The following is a 15408-nucleotide window of genomic DNA, read 5'->3' on the forward strand; positions in this document are numbered from 1 at the left end:
GCCCCTTTGCACCACCATCCTCTTGCACCTTATCCACCAAAAGATTCAGCCCCTGTACCGGTGCATTGTTTTCTTCCTTTATTTCTTCTTGTTCTTCCCTTCTTTTCAGCAAACGACTTTTCCAATCCTTTGTGAACACATCCACTGGCATAGGAATAAAACAAATTCTTTGACCCTTCCATGAAAAAGAGAAACTATTTTTCTTGACATTCCAAATAGCACCGACGCGTGTGCACCATGGGTTCCCAAGTAGCAGATGGCATGACACCATGGGCACTGGAGAAACGTGAAAAAATTCCACACAACAATATTTTCCCAAATCAAAAATTAGCAAAATCCGATTCATAATTTTGATTACACCATTCAATCACTTCAACGTGTACGGTCTTTCAAGAGGCGCCATATTCAGCCCCAATTTTTCACCACCTTGATGCTTATCATGTTGACTGCAGAACCTTCATCAATCGTCAAATTGACACACCGATCCTTCACGATGCAACGAGTGTGAAAAAGAACGGCCTCGCCGATGCCTTCTGTTGGAAATGTGCCCTAGAGGCAATAATAAAATGGTTATTATTGTATTTCCTTGTTCATGATAATTGTATATTGTTCATGCTATAATTGTATTAACCGGAAACCGTAATACATGTGTGAATACATAGACCACAACATGTCCCTAGTAAGCCTCTAGTTGACTAGCTTGTTGATCAATAGATGGTCATGGTTTCCTGACCATGGACATTGGATGTCATTGATAACGGGATCACATCATTAGGAGAATGATGTGATGGACAAGACCCAATCCTAAGCATAGTGCAAGATTGTGTAGTTTGTCTGCTAAAGCTTTTCTAATGTCAAGTATCTTTTCCTTAGACCATGAGATTATGCAACTCCCGGATACTATAGGAACACTTTGGGTGTGCCAAACGTCACAACGTAACTGGGTGACTATAAAGGTGCACTACGGGTATCTCCGAAAGTGTCTGTTGGGTTGGCACGAATCGAGAGTGGGATTTGTCACTCCGTATGACGGAGAGGTATCTCTGGGCCCACTCGGTAAGACATCATCGTAATGAGCTCAATGTGACTAAGGGTTAGTCACGGGATGATGTGTTACATAACAAGTAAAGTGACTTGCCGGTAATGAGATTGAACGAGGTATTGGGATACCGACGATCGAATCTCGGGCAAGTAACGTACCGATTGACAAAGGGAATTGTATACGGGATTGCTTGAATCCTCGACATCGTGGTTCATCCGATGAGATCATCGTGGAACATGTGGGATCCAACATGGGTATCCAGATCCCGCTATTGATTATTGGCCGGAGAGTTGTCTCGGTCATGTCTGCATGGTTCCCGAACCCGTAGGGTCTACACACTTAAGGTTCGATGACGCTAGGGTTATTAGGAAGACTTGTATGTGATTATTGAATGTTGTTCGGAGTCCCGGATGAGATCTCGGACGTCACGAGGAGTTCCGGAATGGTCCGGAGGTGAAGATTTATATGTGGGAAGTTGTCATACGGTCACCGGAAAGGTTCGGGGGCATATCGGTATTGTACCAGGGCCACCGGAGGGGTTCCGGGGGTCCACCGGGAGGGGCCACCTCTCCCGGAGGGCCTTATGGGCTGTAAGGGGAAGAGAACCAGCCCCAAGTGGGCCGGGGTGCCAAACCCCAAGGGCCCATGCGCCTAGGGTTGGGGGGAACCCTAAAGCCCCCCCCCCCCTTGGCTTGGGGGGCAAGCCCCCTCCCCCTTGGCCGCCGCCCCCTTCCCCCATAAATAGAGGGGCAAAGGGAGGACTGCACACCCACATCCAAGGCGCAGCCCCTCCCCTCCCCAACACCTCTCCTCCTCCGCGTGAGCTTGGCGAAGCCCTGCCGGAGAACTGCCACTCCACCACCACGCCGTCGTGCTGCTGTTGGAGCTCTCTTCCTCAACCTCTCCCTCCTCCTTGCTGGATCAAGGCGTGGGAGACGTCTCCGTTCCGTACGTGTGTTGAATGCGGAGGTGCCGTCCGTTCGGCGCTAGGATCATCGGTGATTTGGATCACGACGAGTACGACTCCATCAACCCCGTTCTCTTGAACGCTTCCGCTTAGCGATCTTCAAGGGTATGAAGATGCACTCCCTCTCTCTCGTTGCTAGTATCTCCTAGATTGATCTTGGTGACACGTAGGAATTTTTTTGAATTATTGCTATGTTCCCCAACAGTGGCATTTAAGGAGAATAATGGTTACTCTGTTTATTTGAATAATACCTTCAAACATCGCATGCTCCCTCTACCATCGGGATTGGTGTTAAACCGAAATAATTGTTATTTGGTGTTTGCGTTGAGCATAGACATGATTGGATTATGTTTATCGCCATACGGTTATTCATTTAAGGAGAATAATGGTTACTCTGTTTATTTGAATAATACCTTCAATGGTCTTCCTCCTAAAATGAATGGTTTGTTGAATCTCGATCGTAGTGATACACATGTTCATGCCAAAAGATATAAGATAGTAATGATAGTACCACATACTTGTGGCACTGCCATTTGAGTCATGTTGGTATGAAACGCATGAAGAAGCTCCATGTTGATGGATCTTTGGACTCACTCGTTTTTGAAAAGATTGAGACATGTGAACCATGTCTATTGGTAGACATGCATGAAAAAACTCCATACAGATGGATCGTTTGGACTCACTTGATTTTGAATCACTTGAGACATGCAAATCATACCACATGGGCAAGATGACTGAAAGACCTCGTTTTTAGTAAGATGGAACAAGAAAGCAACTTGTTGGAAGTAATACATTTTGATGTGTGTAGTCCAATGAGTGTTGAGGCGCACAGTGGATATCGTTATGTTCTTACTTCACAGATGATTTGAGTAGATACTGAGTATATTTACTTGATGAAACACAAGTCTGAATTATTGAAAGGTTCAAGTAATTTCAGAGTGAAGTTGAAGATCGCCGTGACAAGATGATAAAATGTCTATGATATGATCATAGAGATGAATATATGAGTTATGAGTTTGGTACACAATTAAGACATTGTGGAAATTGTTTCACAACTAATACCGCCTAGACCACCATAGTGTGATGGTGTGTCCGAACATCATAACTGCACCCTATTGGATATGGTGCATACCATGATGTTTCTTATTGAATTACCACTATCGTTTATGGGTTAGGCATTAGAGACAACCGCATTCACTTTAAATAGGGCACCACACAATTCCGTTGAGACGACACCGTATGAACTATGGTTTAGAGAAACCTAAGCTGTCATTTCTTAAAAGTTTGGGGCTGCGATGCTTATGTGAAAAAGTTTCAGGCTGATAAGCTCGAACCCAAAGCGGATAAATGCATCTTCATAGAATACCAAAAAATAGTTGGGTATACCTCCTATTTAAGATCCGGAAGCAAAAGTGATTGTTTCTAGAAACGGGTCCTTTCTCGAGGAAAAGTTTCTCTCGAAAGAATTGAGTGGGAGGATGGTGGAGACTTGATGAGGTTATTGAACCGTCACTTCAACTAGTGTGTAGCAGGGCACAGGAAGTTGTTCCTGTGGCACCTACACCAATTGAAGTGGAAGCTTATGATAGTGATCATGAAACTTCAGATCAAGTCACTAACAAACCTCATAGGTCGACAAGGATGTGTACTACTTCAGAGTGGTACGTAATCCTGTCTTGGAAGTCATGTTGCTAGACAACAATGAACCTACGAGCTACGAGAAGCGATGGTGGGCCCGGATTCCGACGAATGGCTCGAGGCCATAAAATCCGAGAGAGGATCCATGTATAAAACAAAGTATAGACTTTGAAAGAACTACTTGATGGTCGTAAGGCTGTTAGGTGCAGATGGATTTTAAAAGGAAGACGGACAATGATGGTAAGTGTCACCATTAAGAAAGCTTGACCTGTCATTAAGATGTTTCGCGACAAGTTCAAGGAGTTGACTACGATGAGACTTTTTCACTCGTAGCGATGCTAAGAGTTTGTTGGAATTATGTTAGCAATTACTGCATTATTTATGAAATCTTGCAGATAGGATGTCAAAACATTGTTTCCTCGACGATTTTCTTGAGGAAAGGTTGTATGTGATACAACTAGAAGGTTTTGTCAATCCTGAAAGATGCTAACAAGTATGCAAAGCTCTAGCAATCCTTGTAAGGACTGGAGTAAGCATCTTGGAATTAGAATGTACGCTTTGATGAGATGATCAAGGATTTTGGGTTTATACAAACTTTATGAGAAACTTGTATTTCCAAAGAAGTGAGTGGGAGCACTATAGAATTTTTGATGAGTATATGTTGTTAATATTGTTGATTAGAAATGATGTAGAATTTCTGGAAAGCATGCAAGGTTATTTGAAAAGTCTTTTTCAATCGAAAACCTGGATTAAGCTACTTGAACATTGAGCATCAAGATCTATAAGGATGGATCAAAAACGCTTAATAGTACTTCCAAATGAATACATACTGTGACAAGATTTTGAAGGAGTTCAAAATAGATCAGCAAAGAAGGAGTTCTTGGTTGTGTTACAAGGTGTGAGTATTGAGTAAGACTCAAGACCTGACCACGGCAGAAGAGAGAGAAAGGACGAAGGTCGTCCCCTATGCTTTAGACGTAGGCTCTACAGTATGCTATGTTGTGTACCGCACCTGAAGTGTGCCTTGCCATGAGTCAGTCAAGGGGTACAAGAGTGATCCAGGAATGGATCACATGACAGCGGTCAAACTTATCCTTAGTAACTAGTGGACTAAGGAATTTTCTCGATTATGGAGTGGTAAAAGAGTTCGTCGTAAAGGGTTACGTCGATACAAACTTTGACACTAATCTGGATGACTCTGAGTAGTAAACCGGATTCGTATAGTAGAGCAGTTATTTGGAATAGCTCAAAGTAGCGCGTGGTAGCTGCATCTACAAGATGACATAGAGATTTGCAAAGCACACATGGATCTGAAAGGTTCAGACCCATTGACTAAGAAACCTCTCTCACAAGGAAGATATGAACAAACCCTATGGGTGTTGGATTCATTACAATCACATAGTGATGTGAACTAGATTATTGACTCTAGTGCAAGTGGGAGACTGTTGGAAATGTGCCCTCGAGGCAATAATAAAATGGTTATTATTGTATTTCCTTGTTCATGATAATTGTCTATTGTTCATGCTATAATTGTATTAACCGGAAACCGTAATACATGTGTGAATACATAGACCACAACATGTCCCTAGTAAGCCTCTAGTTGACTAGCTCGTTGATCAATAGATGGTCATGGTTTCCTGACCATGGACATTGGATTTCATTGATAACGGGATCACATCATTAGGAGAATGATGTGATGGACAAGACCCAATCCTAAGCATAGCGCAAGATCGTGTAGTTCGTCTGCTAAAGCTTTTCTAATGTCAAGTATCTTTTCCTTAGACCATGAGATTGTGTAACTCCCGGATACTGTAGGAATACTTTGGGTGTGCCAAACGTCACAACGTAACTGGGTGACTATAAAGGTGCACTACGGGTATCTCCGAAAGTGTCTGTTGGGTTGGCACGAATCGAGACTGTGATTTGTCACTCCGTATGACGGAGAGGTATCTCTGGGCCCACTCGGTAATGCATCATCATAATGAGCTCAATGTGACCAAGTGGTTGATCACGGGGTCATGCATTACGGTATGAGTAAAGTGACTTGCCGGTAACGAGATTGAACGAGGTATTGGGATACCGACGACCGAATCTCGGGCAAGTAACGTACTGATTGACAAAGGGAATTGTATACGGGATTGCTTGAATCCTTGACATCGTGGTTCATCCGATGAGATCATCGTGGAACATGTGGGAGCCAACATGGATATCCAGATCCTGTTGTTGGTTATTGGCCGGAGAGTTGTCTCGGTCATGTCTGCATGGTTCCCGAACCCGTAGGGTCTACACACTTAAGGTTCGATGACGCTAGGGTTATTAGGAAGACTTGTATGTGATTACTGAATGTTGTTTAGAGTCCCGGATGAGATCCCGGACGTCACGAGGAGTTCTGGAATGGTCCGGAGGTGAAGATTTATATGTGGGAAGTTGTCATACGGTCACCGAAAAGGTTCGGGGCATATCGGTATTGTACCGGGGCCACCGAAGGGGTTCCGGGGGTCCATCGGGAGGGGCCACCTCTCCTGGAGGGCCTTATGGGCTGTAAGGGGAAGGGAACCAGCCCCAAGTGGGCTGGGGCGCCAAACCCCAAGGGCCCATGCGCCTAGGGTTGGGGGAACCCTAAAGGGGGCGCCCCCTGGCTTGGGGGGCAAGCCCCCTCCCCCTTGGCCGCCCCCCTCTAGATCTCAACTAGAGGGGGCCGGCCCCCTTCCCCCTTCCCCTATAAATATAGGGGCAAAGGGAGGGCTGCACACCCACATCCAAGGTGCAGCCCCTCCCCTCCCCAACACCTCTCCTCCTCCGCGTGAGCTTGGCGAAGCCCTGCCGGAGAACTGCCACTCCATCACCACCACGCCGTCGTGCTGCTGTTGGAGCTCTCTTCCTCAACCTCTCCCTCCTCCTTGCTGGATCAAGGCGTGGGAGATGTCTCCGTTCCGTATGTGTGTTGAACGCGGAGGTGCCGTCCGTTCGGCGCTAGGATCATCGGTGATTTGGATCACGACGAGTACGACTCCATCAACCCCATTCTCTTGAACGCTTCCGCTTAGCGATCTTCAAGGGTATGAAGATGCACTCCTCTCTCTCGTTGCTAGTATCTCCTAGATTGATCTTGGTGACACGTAGGAAATTTTTTGAATTATTGCTACGTTCCCCAACACCTTCCTCCTCCATCAATATGTTCTTGCTCAACATGTTGATGCTCGTCTCTGCAGATTGAATCACCGTGACACTAACCTTTGCTCTGAATACCACTTGATGAGGCACAGACAAGCGAGATGCTAATTCGCGCATGTAGATGGCCCAATCTTTCACGGCGATGCTTGATCAACAGCTCATCCCCTTGTTCCTCCTCGCTACCTTCAAGATAATTTTCACTTGTGTACGAAAATACACAAACGAAAATAATGACCCCCTCGGATCAGCACGTAGGCGTTGATGTGATGATCAATCCTCTGTCGCTAGTAAATTTCCATGATGAAAAAATCACAGATAATACATAAGATTTGACCGCCCATAACTCGGATTGTTTTCTATATATCTCATACTCGAAACAAAACTCAAAACTGATCCCCTATACACGGCCATAGCCTGGCATTTAAATAGCCGACTCACGTCCGTGCCAACAAGAAAAAAAGAACTAACACAAATATCTTCCTAAACAAGTCGTGCAAGACTTGAACTACTTTGAAGGAATCAAAATCTTAACAAACTAGGCAAACTGTGATTACTACTTTATCTAAGAAACCTTCCTAATAAAATATTCTAGTTGACAATCTTGTACGTATGCATGCACTTTTGAGATTGCATGCAAACGCCTTGTTCCACGACAATCAAAATTGCACCGATCCTGATCCATCCTGGTGGAGTTCTAAACGTGGGTTGCACCTCTTCTGGTTCTGGTTCCTTGCTCGTCATCGGTTGAATAATATTGTTGTGAACTCCTAGCACTTGTACATATTTATTTTCATCTCTTATTTTTGGACCACATAATACTCGCAACTTTCCGTCCGTTCCACGGTGAATATTATGTTGCATCGCACTGGGTCTGCTCTGACAAGGTATATTATAGTTCTTTGTACCATAGTTTGAGCGAGTAATTAAATTACCACTCATCTTTTTCATTGTATTACCGTGTGTCACCATGGTCATATCAGAAACCCTTGGGCTCAAGGGTGGCGCGCTCTGCTGGCGTCAGGCAAGTTGCCCCGGCAAGGATCTTGCCAGGGCTACGGAAGCCGCCCCGGCAAGAGTCTTGCCGGGGGAGTCCACCTCGCCCTCTTGCTCTCTTTGTGCCCCTGGTATTCACGTTGCTCTGGCTGTCTTGCGCTCCGGCATCCCTCCTCTGCCTTGCTCAGTGCGGTCGTGGGCGCGCCTCTGACTGCCCGTGCATAAATAAAGGGGTGCAAAAGGAGAGCCCCTACGTTTGTACACCGACAGGAGCCCCCGGGACTGGGCCACACATAAGCATGACACGTTGTTGGACTAGGCCCAGAACGATGCGCGGGCAGGCGGGGCGGATTTTTACTGCAGTACCTTTTCTGTCCGCTGCGCTTCCCCACGACCCGCGTTGAATGTGCGACGTGGGGGGTCATGCGTGACGTGGGGATCATGCGTGGGGCGGTTTCTGCATGCATGCATCACATCGTGGTAAAGAGGCGGCTCGTGCCTTCCCCATAAAAAGAGGAAAACACAGAGGCGCATCTCATTTATTGAGTGGACTTGGGTCATGGTCTTCAAGGCGCCCGCGTCCCACGATCACAGGGTGGAGAACAGTCGCCTCACCCGTCCCCTTGATTTCTTCTTGCTTGCCATGTGTCCCTCGTGCCCCCGAGGTACAGGCGGCGGACGTGTGGGGGAGCACGGACCTTATATAACGAGGCGGGAAACTGGGTCATCGCTAATTGGAGTGGCTGGTCGGTCCCAATTCCCTGCGCCCCCGATGGCCGGATTGGCTGAGTAGGGCGGCCGAGCCCCGACCCCGCCCCTTTATAAGAAGGGGGAGGGGGATGGTATCCCATAATCTTTCACCATTCCTCTCCTTCCACCTTGGCTCCGTTCTTCCATCTGCCATGGCGAGAGGGGGCATCGGCCCTTCGACGGTGGCGGCGAGGGTCTCTGCTCGACAGCGCGTCCCTCCTTCACAAGAGCTCGCGGCGGAGGAGCCAGCCATGAGAGGATGGGGGAGGGGGCGAGGCCGAGGTCGGCATGGCGCTCGGGGAAGAGGGGGACGGGGCGGCGCACCGGCCTTGCCTCTGCCAGTGATGCTTCCTCCACTGGAGGGCCACGTCGGGGACCAGCCTCGTGAGTTCTTCATCAGGCTGTGCCACCCACCGCATTGTCGCCTTCGTCTCCCCGCTCCATTCGCTCGGCGGATGGAGCTCGATCTGCCCCAGACCTTGAGGTTGCATATGAGGGGTTGCGGGAACGGTGGCATGCGGGTTGACGTTGACTTTCCCGCTCCTCACGTCATGTACCTTCGTCACGGATGGAAGACTTTTGCTCGTATCCACAACCTGACAACGGGGCTCGTTCTCTATTTCAAAGTAATGGAGAACAACCTGCTCTCCGTCAAGGTCTCTGGAGACTCTGGAACTCGCCTGAAGTGCTGTGTGGAGAGCTCCTCCGATGATGAAGGCTCTTCCTCAAGCGGGAGTGACGAGGAGGACAGCGACAGCGACAACGAGGGTGTCGAGCGGGGAAACACCGACTCCGACTCCGACTGACCGCACCGTCCCTCCCTCGGCCATGCGCCCTGCCGAGGGCCTTCCTCGTCAAGCTCTCCATCGGCGCGTTCCCCGTTGCCTTGTTTTTGCCTTCACCTGTCGCACCTGGGAGGAAAAGGGCAAGAACCGGGATCACAGGGCACTTATCTTTTTTAGTTGGTAAGCCTACGGGCCTTGGTAGAATTTAGATCTTGTAATCCCCTCGCTCGTGTACTCATTCCATATGAATTGTACTTGTTTACAACATATGAATGAAAAATAAGGTTGTTTGCCGGGTTTTGCTTGCGCGTGGGCGAGGGCCACACCGAGGAACGCGTCCTCGTTATCTTAAGATAAACATTGTATCCCGGCAACAGGCCTTGTCGTCCTCCTGGTCTATGGCTCGGCTACACTCATGCCCTTGGCGGAGGTAGGGGCCGAGTAGGATTAGGCCCCTCGCTCGCCCTCTTCTCATCGCACTACAACCAAGTTCCAGCCCAAAGTAAGGTTTTCGGACACGGGACAAAGGGAGCAAGATGGTACGAGAGCGAGCGAAGCCTTATACGTTCAGGGTTCATACGGGGGCACAGAATGGGGGAGAAAGACTTATCTGATATCGCAGCCCCTGACAACCTTGGCTTTCATGATTGGATCCTTAGACCTGCAGCCCCCGGCAACCTTGGCTTGTCGGGGTCGGGGCGTCGGCATGTTCTCTTTCTTCCAAATAGCTCAGCAGAAATGTCCATGTACCCTGCAAACCAAAGAGGACGGAAAGGAACAGAGAGTTGCACACTCGACCTCTATGCTAGGGGTTAGCCGCCGCTAAGCACTATTAACCCTAACCGAGGGAGAGACTCAAACTAGCATGCATGCTAAAACTTAGGGCGCCAACGCTTCATTTATTTATGCTCAGGGTCTGCACCTGGCTGTGTACAGAGGGTTACATGCCTTGCCGGCAAGGCTCGTACAAAAGGTGGCTTGCCCCGGGGGCCCGGCAACCGCGCCTTATGGGTAAAACTTGTGAAGATGTTCGATGTTCCAGGAGTTGCTCACCGGAATAGCATCTTCGGTCTCCACGCGGACTGCGCCGGGCCTGGTGACTCGTATTACCCAATAAGGGCCTTCCCACTTCGGCGTCAACTTGTTGGAATTCTTGGCCGATTGAATGCGCCGAAGAACAAGGTCGCCTTCCTCAAAGCTTTGGGCATGGACCTTGCGGCTATGGTAGCGGCGCAAGGCTTGCTGGTAGCGCGCTGCTCTCACAGTCCCCTGAAGACGATCTTCCTTAAGGAGCGTTGCGTCATCTTGCTGCAACTGCTCTTGCTCAAGCTCGTCATAAGTGAGCACTCGACGCGACCCGTATGTGAGTTCCGTGGGGAGAACTGCTTCCGGCCCGTATACCAGGGCGAAGGGTGTCTGGCCAATGGCTCGATTTGGTGTCGTTCTTATTGACCAAAGAACCGCCGGCAACTCATCAATCCAGCACCTTCCGCTATTGTGCAGCCTGTCAAAAGTCTTTGTCCTCAGGCCTCGCTGTACTTCAGCATTTGCCCTCTCCACCTGGCCGTTGCTTGGTGGGTGTGCCATGGAAGCAAAACAGACCTTGCTGCCAAGGTCTTGGATGTATTGCATGAAGGTGTGGCTTGTAAACTACGTGCAGTTGTCGGTGATGACTCTGTTTGGCACACCAAAACGGTAGACTAGCCCCTTGAAGAATTTGACGGTTGATCGCGCTGTCACCTTCCTTACTGCTTCCACCTCCGACCACTTTGTGAACTTGTCAATTGCAACATACAAGTACTCAAAGCCCTCGACAGCGCGGGGGAAGGGGCCCAGTATGTCGAGCCCCCAGACCGAAAATGGCCAGGAGAGAGGAATCATTTGAAGGGCTTGAGCTGGTTGATGAAGCTTCTTCAAATGGAACTGACATGCTTCACACTTGGTTACTAGTGTCGTTGCATCCTGGAGGGTAGTGGGCCAGAAGAAACCTTGCTGGAGTGCCTTGTCGGCAAGGGCCCTCGACCCTACGTGGGAGCCACATATGCCTCCGTGTATCTCCGCCAACAGCTCCAGTCCTTCCTCCCGGAGAATGCAATTCAACTTCACACCATTTGGTCTCTTTCTGTACAGGACGTAATCGACGAACTGATACATGGCAGACTGACGGGCTACTTTCTCTGATTCTTCCTGCTCCTCAGGGAGTTCCCCTGTTTGGAGGAATCAGACGGTTTTGACACCGACAGCCGGCCCACGTGCAACCGACATGGAGGCGACATCCTCCGCGCGTCCGGCAACTGCAGGAAGCAGGGCGGCGGTGGATGGGCTCTCCGGCGACGGCAAGGGCCAAAGGCAGCGGGGAGGCTGGGGAACGGGTGGATCCTGGCGGTGGGCGACCGTATCTGGGCAGCTTCGGCCTGGATCCGGTGGGTGGAGGCATGCCGGAGAGCTTGAGGGTGACCATGGCGGCTTCGGCGAGAAGGCACAAGCAGAGGTGACGGGGAGGTCGGGCGCAGGCAGCGGCGGTCGTCGGCAGGGCCGAGATCCGGTGGATCCTTCTAGATCTGGCCGAGGAAGGTCTGCGGCGGGGTGGCGGGGACCTCTGGCGGCGGGGCAACGAACTCCAGGCGGCGGGGTCGTGCGTCTCACGGGGAGCGGCTCGGGAGCGCGAGGGGCGCGGGCGTGGCCCGGGTCGGGCTCCCCGTGGGCCTGCAGGGCCGCGGCGGTGCGGGGAGGCAGGAGGACGCGTGGCACGTGCGGGTTGGAGGAGGTAGCGGCCAGGCGGCGGCATAGCGAACGGGGCGGCGACACTTGGCGGCGGTGGGCTGGCTGGGCACGGAAACGGAGGCGAGCAGCGACGGATCTAATGATTGGGGCGCAGATTTCGAGGAAGGAGGAAGGAGAAGCCGAAAATGGCATGTATGGCTGCTTAAATAGGGTAGGGGCTAGGGTTTGGTGGGTTTGAGGCCGTTTCGGAGCCGTTCGATCGCCATCGAACGGACCGGAGCAGAGGGGGGGTAGGTAGGTGGGCTAGATGGGTTGTGTAGATGGGCTAGGCTCAGAAGAGAGAAGAGTTGGCAGCCCGACACGGGTTTCCAAAGACCGAAAATGTCTGACGATTTGACCGACTATATTGTCTCTATAGTTATCCGTTGGGGCATCAAACAAACTCTGAATGCGATGAGACTTGGCAGGCGGCCTACTGACAACATAACAAGACCGCACGCCAACTCTCATCCCATTCCGAGAACATTTTCCGGCCACTTATAAAATAATATTTTGGAGGTGCCGCGGACGCGTTGATGTCTACTACACAATCTTCTTCTTGTAGACGTTGTTGGGCCTCCAAGTGCAGAGGTATGTAGGACGGTAGAAAATTTACCTCAAGTGGATGACCTAAGGTTTATCAATCCATAGGAGGCGTAGGATGAAGATGGTCTCTCTCAAGCAACCTTGCAACCAAATAACAAAGAGTCTCTTGTGTCCCCAACACACCCAATACAATGGTAAATTGTATAGGTACACTAGTTCGACGAAGAGATGGTATACAAGTGCAATATGGATAGTAGATAATGGTTTTTGTAATATGAAAATATAAAAACAGCAAGGTAACTAATGATAAAAGTGAGCGTAAACGGTATTGCAATGCGTTGAAACAAGGCCTAGGGTTCATACTTTCACTAGTGCAAGTTCTCTCAACAATAATAACATAATTGGATCATATAACTATCCCTCAACATGCAACAAAGAGTCACTCCAAAGTCACTAATAGCGGAGAACAAACGAAGAGATTATGGTAGGGTACGAAACCACCTCAAAGTTATCCTTTCTGATCGATCTATTCAAGAGTCCGTAGTAAAATAACATGAAGCTATTATTTCCGTTCAATCTATCATAGAGTTTGTACTAGAATAACACCTTAAGACACAAATCAACCAAAACCCTAATGTCACCTACATACTCCAATGTCACCTCAAGTATCCTTGGGTATGATTATACGATATGCATCACACAATCTCAGATTCATCTATTCAAACCAACACAAAGTACTTCAAAGAGTGACCCAAAGTTTCTACCGGAGAGTCAAGACGAAAACGTGTGCCAACCCCTATGCATAGGTTCATGGGCGGAACCTGCAAGTTGATCACCAAAACATACATCAAGTGGATCAATAGAATACCCCATTGTCACCACGGGTATCCCACGCAAGACATACATCAAGTGTTCTCAAATCCTTAAAGACTCAATCCGATAAGATAACTTCAAAGGGAAAACTCAATCCATTACAAGAGAGTAGAGGGGGAGAAACATCATAAGATCCAACTATAATAGCAAAGCTCGCGATAGATCAAGATCGTATCACCTCAAGAACACGAGAGAGAGAGAGAGAGATCAAACACATAGCTACTGGTACATACCCTCAGCCCCGAGGGTGAACTACTCCCTCCTCATCATGGAGAGCGCCGGGATGATGAAGATAACCACCGGAGAGGGATCCCCCCCTCCGGCAGGGTGCGGGAATGGGTCTAGATTGGTTTTCGGTGGCTTCGGAGGCTTCTGGCAGCGGAACTCCCGATTCTATTCTGCTCCCTGATGTTTTTAGGGTATATGAATATATATAGGAGGAAGAAGTATGTCGGTGGATCTCCGGGCTGTCCACGAGGCAGGGGGCGCGCCCAGGGGGTGGGCGCGCCCCCACCCTCATGGGCGGCCTGGGACTCTTCTGGCCCATCTCCGATACTCTGTGCGCTTCTTCTGGTCCAAAAATAAGTTCCGTGAAGTTTCAGGTCAATTGAACTCCGTTTGGTTTTCCTTTTCTGCGATACTCTAAAACAAGGAAAAAACAGAAAATGGCACTGGGCTCTAGGTTAATAGGTTAGTCCCAAAAATCATATAAAATAGCATATAAATGCATATAAAACAACCAAGATTGATAATATAATAGCATGGAACAATCAAAAATTATAGATACGTTGGAGACGTATCACGTGTGCAAGTATGTTTGGCCTCAGAACGGATAACGGAAGGAACGGTGAGGCCGGGACGGATGCAAGTTTTAAAAACATGAGGATGCAATGCACATGATGACATGATGAATGCGATGAATAAATAAATAACACGACTGACACACAAAACATGGAAGGCGTCTGAAGCGTCGGTCTCGGGGCGTTACATGAACCCACTATAGAGATTGAGATAGGATTGAATAATTCAGTGCTTTATGTGATATAGGGGCAAGTGTTTCCACTATCCCCAAATTTGTTTTTGATAGTCTCAATCTCGGTCCTTATGCTAATACCGAGATCGTTTTGAATATGGCTAACTCTACTTTTACTCAGGTAGTAGGCATTAAGCATGATGTTATAGTTCAAATTAATGATTGCCCTGTCATGATTGATCTTGCGATAGTAGATATGCCTGAGGATCCAATTGCTCCTATAATTCTCGGTAGACCTTTTCCAAGGACTATAAAAATTGTGATAAACGTATTTGAGGGGAATGTGATATTTGATTTACCAGCTAAAGATCCTTTTGTGAGACATTTCCCCAGGAAAAAAATGAAGAACTATGCAGGAGAAGGCATCATCGTGAATGCCAGAAGCTATGATCTCGGTGTGTTTGCACCACCTTGATCATCACTACGGTTGAGCTAACCGACCGAAAATAAGCACCCACGCGAATAAAGTAGACAAGTAAGTTTTTATTTTTTGTTTCAATAAAAGGGGGCCCAACAACCCCATTCGTCGATTGATCGATCTCCTCCAGTGCTCGTGCTTGATGACGTCACCGTGAAGCTCCTACGCGAGCAGGAAACCCCCGAAGTTTGGAGGCTCTCGTGCATAGTGAGGTCGATCCAGCCAATTTTGTGAAGCTCGACCTCGCATCGGCAGGTCCATCTCATCTCTTGTCGCACTGGATAGTACATGAGGACTGTAGTGATGAGAGAGAAGAGAGAAGAGGAAGGCGACCGGGCAAGCCGATTGTGCGTGTTTTCCCCCCTCAACGGATGGTATGTGCGTAGGTTTGATTTGACACAACCGTTTTTTCTTTTAGCTTTGTTT

This window comes from Triticum aestivum, chromosome 7A, assembly GCF_018294505.1.
Source record: "Triticum aestivum cultivar Chinese Spring chromosome 7A, IWGSC CS RefSeq v2.1, whole genome shotgun sequence".
NCBI classification, from domain to species: domain Eukaryota; kingdom Viridiplantae; phylum Streptophyta; class Magnoliopsida; order Poales; family Poaceae; genus Triticum; species Triticum aestivum.